The sequence below is a fragment of the Oncorhynchus keta genome, chromosome 17 (genome assembly GCF_023373465.1).
Source record: "Oncorhynchus keta strain PuntledgeMale-10-30-2019 chromosome 17, Oket_V2, whole genome shotgun sequence".
Taxonomy (NCBI): domain Eukaryota; kingdom Metazoa; phylum Chordata; class Actinopteri; order Salmoniformes; family Salmonidae; genus Oncorhynchus; species Oncorhynchus keta.
Genome location: NC_068437.1, coordinates 60,059,283 through 60,068,845, shown reverse-complemented (window position 1 = coordinate 60,068,845; position 9,563 = coordinate 60,059,283). Strand labels below are relative to the sequence as shown.

Genomic DNA, 9,563 nt, shown 5'->3' with positions numbered 1-9,563 from the left:
AGAGATAGAAGAAAGACCTTGTGGGTAGAGTCAGAGATAGCAGACGTGGTCAGTAGAGTCAGAGATAGAAGAAAGATGTTGTCAGTAGAGTCAGAGATAGAAGAAAGATGTTGTCAGTAGAGTCAGAGATAGAAAGACGTGATCAGTAGAGTCAGAGATAGAAGACGTGGTCAGTAGAGTCAGAGATAGAAGACGTGGTCAGTAGAGTCAGAGATAGAAAGACGTTGTCAGTAGAGTCAGAGATAGAAGAAAGACGTTGTCAGTAGAGTCAGAGATAGAAGACGTGGTCAGTAGAGTCAGAGATAGAAGAAAAATGTGGTCAGTAGAGTCAGAGATAGAAGACTGACGTGGTCAGTAGAGGCAGAGATAGAAGAAAGAAGTGGTCAGTGGAGTCAGAGATAGAAGAAAGACCTTGTCAGTAGAGTCAGAGATAGAAGAAAGACCTTGTGGGTAGAGTCAGAGATAGCAGACGTGGTCAGTAGAGTCAGAGATAGAAGAAAGACGTTGTGAGTAGAGTCAGAGATAGAAGAAAGACGTGGTCAGTAGAGTCAAAAATAGAAGAAAGATGTTGTCAGTAGAGTCAGAGATAGAAGAAAGACATTGTCAGTAGTGTCAGACATAGAAGAAAGACGTTGTCAGTAGAGTCAGAGATAGAAGATGTGGTCAGTAGAGTCAGAGATAGAAGAAAAACGTGGTCAGTAGAGTCAGAGATAGAAGACGTGGTCAGTAGAGTCAGAGATAGAAGAAAAACGTGGTCAGTAGAGTCAGAGATAGAAGACGTGGTCAGCAGAGTCAGAGATAGAAGACGTGGTCAGTAGAGTCAGAGATAGAAGACGTGGTCAGTAGAGTCAGAGATAGAAGAAAAACATGGTCAGTAGAGTCAGAGATAGAAGACGTGGTCAGTAGAGTCAGAGATAGAAGAAAAACATGGTCAGTAGAGTCAGAGATAGAAGAAGTGGTCAGTAGAGTCAGAGATAGAAGACGTTGTGAGTAGAGTCAGAGACAGAAGAAAGGCGTGGTCAGTAGAGTCAGAGATAGAAGACGTGGTCAGTAGAGTCAGAGATAGAAAGACGTTGTCAGTAGAGTCAGAGATAGAAGAAAGACGTTGTCAGTAGAGTCAGAGATAGAAGACGTGGTCAGTAGAGTCAGAGATAGAAGACGTGGTCAGTAGAGTCAGAGATAGAAGACAGACGTGGTCAGTAGAGGCAGAGATAGAAGAAAGAAGTGGTCAGTGGAGTCAGAGATAGAAGAAAGACCTTGTCAGTAGAGTCAGAGATAGAAGAAAGACCTTGTGGGTAGAGTCAGAGATAGCAGACGTGGTCAGTAGAGTCAGAGATAGAAGAAAGACATTGTGAGTAGAGTCAGAGATAGAAGAAAGATGTGGTCAGTAGAGTCAGAGATAGAAGAAAGATGTTGTCAGTAGAGTCAGAGATAGAAGAAAGACATTGTCAGTAGTGTCAGACATAGAAGAAAGACGTGGTCAGTAGAGTCAGGGATAGAAGAAAGACGTGGTCAGTAGAGTCAGAGACAGAAGAAAGACGTGGTCAGTAGAGTCAGAGATAGAAGAAAAACGTGGTCAGTAGAGTCAGAGATAGAAGACAGACGTGGTCAGTAGAGGCAGAGATAGAAGAAAGAAGTGGTCAGAGGAGTCAGAGATAGAAGAAAGACCTTGTCAGTAGAGTCAGAGATAGAAGAAAGACCTTGTGGGTAGAGTCAGAGATAGCAGACGTGGTCAGTAGAGTCTGAGATAGAAGAAAGATGTTGTCAGTAGAGTCAGAGATAGAAGAAAGATGTTGTCAGTAGAGTCAGAGATAGAAAGACGTGATCAGTAGAGTCAGAGATAGAAGACGTGGTCAGTAGAGTCAGAGATAGAAGACGTGGTCAGTAGAGTCAGAGATAGAAAGACGTTGTCAGTAGAGGCAGAGATAGAAGAAAGACGTTGTCAGTAGAGTCAGAGATAGAAGACGTGGTCAGTAGAGTCAGAGATAGAAGAAAACGTGGTCAGTAGAGTCAGAGATAGAAGACAGACGTGGTCAGTAGAGGCAGAGATAGAAGAAAGAAGTGGTCAGTGGAGTCAGAGATAGAAGAAAGACCTTGTCAGTAGAGTCAGAGATAGACGAAAGACCTTGTGGGTAGAGTCAGAGATAGCAGACGTGGTCAGTAGAGTCAGAGATAGAAGAAAGACATTGTGAGTAGAGTCAGAGATAGAAGAAAGACGTGGTCAGTAGAGTCAGAGATAGAAGAAAGATGTTGTCAGTAGAGTCAGAGATAGAAGAAAGACATTGTCAGTAGTGTCAGACATAGAATAAAGACGTTGTCAGTAGAGTCAGAGATAGAAGATGTGGTCAGTAGAGTCAGAGATAGAAGAAAAACATGGTCAGTAGAGTTCGAGATAGAAGAAAAACGTGGTCAGTAGAGTCAGAGATAGAAGACGTGGTCAGCAGAGTCAGAGATAGAAGACGTGGTCAGTAGAGTCAGAGATAGAAGACGTGGTCAGTAGAGTCAGAGATAGAAGAAAAACATGGTCAGTAGAGTCAGAGATAGAAGACGTGGTCAGTAGAGTCAGAGATAGAAGAAAAACATGGTCAGTAGTGTCAGACATAGAATAAAGACGTTGTCAGTAGAGTCAGAGATAGAAGATGTGGTCAGTAGAGTCAGAGATAGAAGAAAAACGTGGTCAGTAGAGTTCGAGATAGAAGAAAAACGTGGTCAGTAGAGTCAGAGATAGAAGACGTGGTCAGCAGAGTCAGAGATAGAAGACGTGGTCAGTAGAGTCAGAGATAGAAGAAGTGGTCAGTGGAGTCAGAGATAGAAGAAAGACCTTGTCAGTAGAGTCAGAGATAGAAGAAAGACCTTGTGGGTAGAGTCAGAGATAGCAGACGTGGTCAGTAGAGTCAGAGATAGAAGAAAGACATTGTGAGTAGAGTCAGAGATAGAAGAAAGATGTGGTCAGTAGAGTCAGAGATAGAAGAAAGATGTTGTCAGTAGAGTCAGAGATAGAAGAAAGACATTGTCAGTAGTGTCAGACATAGAAGAAAGACGTGGTCAGTAGAGTCAGGGATAGAAGAAAGACGTGGTCAGTAGAGTCAGAGACAGAAGAAAGACGTGGTCAGTAGAGTCAGAGATAGAAGAAAAACGTGGTCAGTAGAGTCAGAGATAGAAGACAGACGTGGTCAGTAGAGGCAGAGATAGAAGAAAGAAGTGGTCAGAGGAGTCAGAGATAGAAGAAAGACCTTGTCAGTAGAGTCAGAGATAGAAGAAAGACCTTGTGGGTAGAGTCAGAGATAGCAGACGTGGTCAGTAGAGTCTGAGATAGAAGAAAGATGTTGTCAGTAGAGTCAGAGATAGAAGAAAGATGTTGTCAGTAGAGTCAGAGATAGAAAGACGTGATCAGTAGAGTCAGAGATAGAAGACGGGTCAGTAGAGTCAGAGATAGAAGACGTGGTCAGTAGAGTCAGAGATAGAAAGACGTTGTCAGTAGAGGCAGAGATAGAAGAAAGACGTTGTCAGTAGAGTCAGAGATAGAAGACGTGGTCAGTAGAGTCAGAGATAGAAGAAAACGTGGTCAGTAGAGTCAGAGATAGAAGACAGACGTGGTCAGTAGAGGCAGAGATAGAAGAAAGAAGTGGTCAGAGGAGTCAGAGATAGAAGAAAGACCTTGTCAGTAGAGTCAGAGATAGAAGAAAGACCTTGTGGGTAGAGTCAGAGATAGCAGACGTGGTCAGTAGAGTCAGAGATAGAAGAAAGACGTTGTCAGTAGAGTCAGAGATAGAAGAAAGATGTTGTCAGGAGAGTCAGCGATAGAAGACGTGGTCAGTAGAGTCAGAGATAGAAGAAAAACATGGTCAGTAGAGTCAGAGATAGAAGAAGTGGTCAGTAGAGTCAGAGATAGAAGACGTTGTGAGTAGAGTCTGAGACAGAAGAAAGACGTGGTCAGTAGAGTCAGAGATAGAAGAAAAACGTGGTCAGTAGAGTCAGAGATAGAAGACAGACGTGGTCAGTAGAGGCAGAGATAGAAGAAAGAAGTGGTCAGAGGAGTCAGAGATAGAAGAAAGACCTTGTCAGTAGAGTCAGAGATAGAAGAAAGACCTTGTGGGTAGAGTCAGAGATAGCAGACGTGGTCAGTAGAGTCAGAGATAGAAGAAAGACGTTGTCAGTAGAGTCAGAGATAGAAGAAAGATGTTGTCAGGAGAGTCAGCGATAGAAGACGTGGTCAGTAGAGTCAGAGATAGAAGAAAAACATGGTCAGTAGAGTCAGAGATAGAAGACGTGGTCAGTAGAGTCAAAGATAGAAGAAAGACGTGGTCAGTAGAGTCAGGGATAGAAGAAAGACGTGGTCAGTAGAGTCAGAGACAGAAGAAAGACGTGGTCAGTAGAGTCAGAGATAGAAGAAAAACGTGGTCAGTAGAGTCAGAGATAGAAGACAGACGTGGTCAGTAGAGGCAGAGATAGAAGAAAGAAGTGGTCAGAGGAGTCAGAGATAGAAGAAAGACCTTGTCAGTAGAGTCAGAGATAGAAGAAAGACCTTGTGGGTAGAGTCAGAGATAGCAGACGTGGTCAGTAGAGTCTGAGATAGAAGAAAGATGTTGTCAGTAGAGTCAGAGATAGAAGAAAGATGTTGTCAGTAGAGTCAGAGATAGAAAGACGTGATCAGTAGAGTCAGAGATAGAAGACGTGGTCAGTAGAGTCAGAGATAGAAGACGTGGTCAGTAGAGTCAGAGATAGAAGACGTGGTCAGTAGAGTCAGAGATAGAAGACAGACGTGGTCAGTAGAGGCAGAGATAGAAGAAAGAAGTGGTCAGTGGAGTCAGAGATAGAAGAAAGACCTTGTCAGTAGAGTCAGAGATAGAAGAAAGACCTTGTGGGTAGAGTCAGAGATAGCAGACGTGGTCAGTAGAGTCAGAGATAGAAGAAAGACATTGTGAGTAGAGTCAGAGATAGAAGAAAGATGTGGTCAGTAGAGTCAGAGATAGAAGAAAGATGTTGTCAGTAGAGTCAGAGATAGAAGAAAGACATTGTCAGTAGTGTCAGACATAGAAGAAAGACGTGGTCAGTAGAGTCAGGGATAGAAGAAAGACGTGGTCAGTAGAGTCAGAGACAGAAGAAAGACGTGGTCAGTAGAGTCAGAGATAGAAGAAAAACGTGGTCAGTAGAGTCAGAGATAGAAGACAGACGTGGTCAGTAGAGGCAGAGATAGAAGAAAGAAGTGGTCAGAGGAGTCAGAGATAGAAGAAAGAGCTTGTCAGTAGAGTCAGAGATAGAAGAAAGACCTTGTGGGTAGAGTCAGAGATAGCAGACGTGGTCAGTAGAGTCTGAGATAGAAGAAAGATGTTGTCAGTAGAGTCAGAGATAGAAGAAAGATGTTGTCAGTAGAGTCAGAGATAGAAAGACGTGATCAGTAGAGTCAGAGATAGAAGACGTGGTCAGTAGAGTCAGAGATAGAAGACGTGGTCAGTAGAGTCAGAGATAGAAAGACGTTGTCAGTAGAGGCAGAGATAGAAGAAAGACGTTGTCAGTAGAGTCAGAGATAGAAGACGTGGTCAGTAGAGTCAGAGATAGAAGAAAAACGTGGTCAGTAGAGTCAGAGATAGAAGACAGACGTGGTCAGTAGAGGCAGAGATAGAAGAAAGAAGTGGTCAGTGGAGTCAGAGATAGAAGAAAGACCTTGTCAGTAGAGTCAGAGATAGACGAAAGACCTTGTGGGTAGAGTCAGAGATAGCAGACGTGGTCAGTAGAGTCAGAGATAGAAGAAAGACATTGTGAGTAGAGTCAGAGATAGAAGAAAGACGTGGTCAGTAGAGTCAGAGATAGAAGAAAGATGTTGTCAGTAGAGTCAGAGATAGAAGAAAGACATTGTCAGTAGTGTCAGACATAGAATAAAGACGTTGTCAGTAGAGTCAGAGATAGAAGATGTGGTCAGTAGAGTCAGAGATAGAAGAAAACGTGGTCAGTAGAGTTCGAGATAGAAGAAAACGTGGTCAGTAGAGTCAGAGATAGAAGACGTGGTCAGCAGAGTCAGAGATAGAAGACGTGGTCAGTAGAGTCAGAGATAGAAGACGTGGTCAGTAGAGTCAGAGATAGAAGAAAAACATGGTCAGTAGAGTCAGAGATAGAAGACGTGGTCAGTAGAGTCAGAGATAGAAGAAAAACATGGTCAGTAGAGTCAGAGATAGAAGACGTGGTCAGTAGAGTCAGAGATAGAAGAAAAACATGGTCAGTAGAGTCAGAGATAGAAGAAGTGGTCAGTAGAGTCAGAGATAGAAGACGTTGTGAGTAGAGTCAGAGACAGAAGAAAGACGTGGTCAGTAGAGTCAGAGATAGAAGAAAAACGTGGTCAGTAGAGTCAGAGATAGAAGACATACGTGGTCAGTAGAGGCAGAGATAGAAGAAAGAAGTGGTCAGAGGAGTCAGAGATAGAAGAAAGACCTTGTCAGTAGAGTCAGAGATAGAAGAAAGACCTTGTGGGTAGAGTCAGAGATAGCAGACGTGGTCAGTAGAGTCAGAGATAGAAGAAAGACGTTGTCAGTAGAGTCAGAGATAGAAGAAAGATGTTGTCAGGAGAGTCAGCGATAGAAGACGTGGTCAGTAGAGTCAGAGATAGAAGAAAAACATGGTCAGTAGAGTCAGAGATAGAAGACGTGGTCAGTAGAGTCAAAGATAGAAGAAAGACGTGGTCAGTAGAGTCAGGGATAGAAGAAAGACGTGGTCAGTAGAGTCAGAGACAGAAGAAAGACGTGGTCAGTAGAGTCAGAGATAGAAGAAAAACGTGGTCAGTAGAGTCAGAGATAGAAGACAGACGTGGTCAGTAGAGGCAGATAGAAGAAAGAAGTGGTCAGAGGAGTCAGAGATAGAAGAAAGACCTTGTCAGTAGAGTCAGAGATAGAAGAAAGACCTTGTGGGTAGAGTCAGAGATAGCAGACGTGGTCAGTAGAGTCTGAGATAGAAGAAAGATGTTGTCAGTAGAGTCAGAGATAGAAGAAAGATGTTGTCAGTAGAGTCAGAGATAGAAAGACGTGATCAGTAGAGTCAGAGATAGAAGACGTGGTCAGTAGAGTCAGAGATAGAAGACGTGGTCAGTAGAGTCAGAGATAGAAGACGTGGTCAGTAGAGTCAGAGATAGAAGACAGACGTGGTCAGTAGAGGCAGAGATAGAAGAAAGAAGTGGTCAGTGGAGTCAGAGATAGAAGAAAGACCTTGTCAGTAGAGTCAGAGATAGAAGAAAGACCTTGTGGGTAGAGTCAGAGATAGCAGACGTGGTCAGTAGAGTCAGAGATAGAAGAAAGACATTGTGAGTAGAGTCAGAGATAGAAGAAAGATGTGGTCAGTAGAGTCAGAGATAGAAGAAAGATGTTGTCAGTAGAGTCAGAGATAGAAGAAAGACATTGTCAGTAGTGTCAGACATAGAAGAAAGACGTGGTCAGTAGAGTCAGGGATAGAAGAAAGACGTGGTCAGTAGAGTCAGAGACAGAAGAAAGACGTGGTCAGTAGAGTCAGAGATAGAAGAAAAACGTGGTCAGTAGAGTCAGAGATAGAAGACAGACGTGGTCAGTAGAGGCAGAGATAGAAGAAAGAAGTGGTCAGAGGAGTCAGAGATAGAAGAAAGACCTTGTCAGTAGAGTCAGAGATAGAAGAAAGACCTTGTGGGTAGAGTCAGAGATAGCAGACGTGGTCAGTAGAGTCTGAGATAGAAGAAAGATGTTGTCAGTAGAGTCAGAGATAGAAGAAAGATGTTGTCAGTAGAGTCAGAGATAGAAAGACGTGATCAGTAGAGTCAGAGATAGAAGACGTGGTCAGTAGAGTCAGAGATAGAAGACGTGGTCAGTAGAGTCAGAGATAGAAAGACGTTGTCAGTAGAGGCAGAGATAGAAGAAAGACGTTGTCAGTAGAGTCAGAGATAGAAGACGTGGTCAGTAGAGTCAGAGATAGAAGAAAAACGTGGTCAGTAGAGTCAGAGATAGAAGACAGACGTGGTCAGTAGAGGCAGAGATAGAAGAAAGAAGTGGTCAGTGGAGTCAGAGATAGAAGAAAGACCTTGTCAGTAGAGTCAGAGATAGACGAAAGACCTTGTGGGTAGAGTCAGAGATAGCAGACGTGGTCAGTAGAGTCAGAGATAGAAGAAAGACATTGTGAGTAGAGTCAGAGATAGAAGAAAGACGTGGTCAGTAGAGTCAGAGATAGAAGAAAGATGTTGTCAGTAGAGTCAGAGATAGAAGAAAGACATTGTCAGTAGTGTCAGACATAGAATAAAGACGTTGTCAGTAGAGTCAGAGATAGAAGATGTGGTCAGTAGAGTCAGAGATAGAAGAAAACGTGGTCAGTAGAGTTTGAGATAGAAGAAAACGTGGTCAGTAGAGTCAGAGATAGAAGACGTGGTCAGCAGAGTCAGAGATAGAAGACGTGGTCAGTAGAGTCAGAGATAGAAGACGTGGTCAGTAGAGTCAGAGATATAAGAAAACATGTTCAGTAGAGTCAGAGATAGAAGACGTGGTCAGTAGAGTCAGAGATAGAAGAAAACATGGTCAGTAGAGTCAGAGATAGAAGACGTGGTCAGTAGAGTCAGAGATAGAAGAAAAACATGGTCAGTAGAGTCAGAGATAGAAGAAGTGGTCAGTAGAGTCAGAGATAGAAGACGTTGTGAGTAGAGTCAGAGACAGAAGAAAGACGTGGTCAGTAGAGTCAGAGATAGAAGACAGACGTGGTCAGTAGAGGCAGAGATAGAAGAAAGAAGTGGTCAGAGGAGTCAGAGATAGAAGAAAGACCTTGTCAGTAGAGTCAGAGATAGAAGAAAGACCTTGTGGGTAGAGTCAGAGATAGCAGACGTGGTCAGTAGAGTCAGAGATAGAAGAAAGACGTTGTCAGTAGAGTCAGAGATAGAAGAAAGATGTTGTCAGGAGAGTCAGCGATAGAAGACGTGGTCAGTAGAGTCAGAGATAGAAGAAAACATGGTCAGTAGAGTCAGAGATAGAAGACGTGGTCAGTAGAGTCAAAGATAGAAGAAAGACGTGGTCAGTAGAGTCAGGGATAGAAGAAAGACGTGGTCAGTAGAGTCAGAGACAGAAGAAAGACGTGGTCAGTAGAGTCAGAGATAGAAGAAAACGTGGTCAGTAGAGTCAGAGATAGAAGACAGACGTGGTCAGTAGAGGCAGAGATAGAAGAAAGAAGTGGTCAGAGGAGTCAGAGATAGAAGAAAGACCTTGTCAGTAGAGTCAGAGATAGAAGAAAGACCTTGTGGGTAGAGTCAGAGATAGCAGACGTGGTCAGTAGAGTCAGAGATAGAAGAAAGATGTTGTCAGTAGAGTCAGAGATAGAAGAAAGATGTTGTCAGTAGAGTCAGAGATAGAAAGACGTGATCAGTAGAGTCAGAGATAGAAGACGTGGTCAGTAGAGTCAGAGATAGAAAGACGTTGTCAGTAGAGTCAGAGATAGAAGAAAGACGTTGTCAGTAGAGTCAGAGATAGAAGACGTGGTCAGTAGAGTCAGAGATAGAAAGACGTGATCATTAGAGTCAGAGATAGAAGACGTGGTCAGTAGAGTCAGAGATAGAAGACGTGGTCAGTAGAGTC

At 43.2% G+C, this 9,563-nt stretch overlaps 1 protein-coding gene across 1 annotated transcript in view; it reads left to right on the top strand.

Moving 5' to 3' along the window:
• vwf (von Willebrand factor) overlaps nt 1-9,563 on the top strand; it is a 198,109-nt gene that overhangs the window by 21,424 nt on the left and 167,122 nt on the right.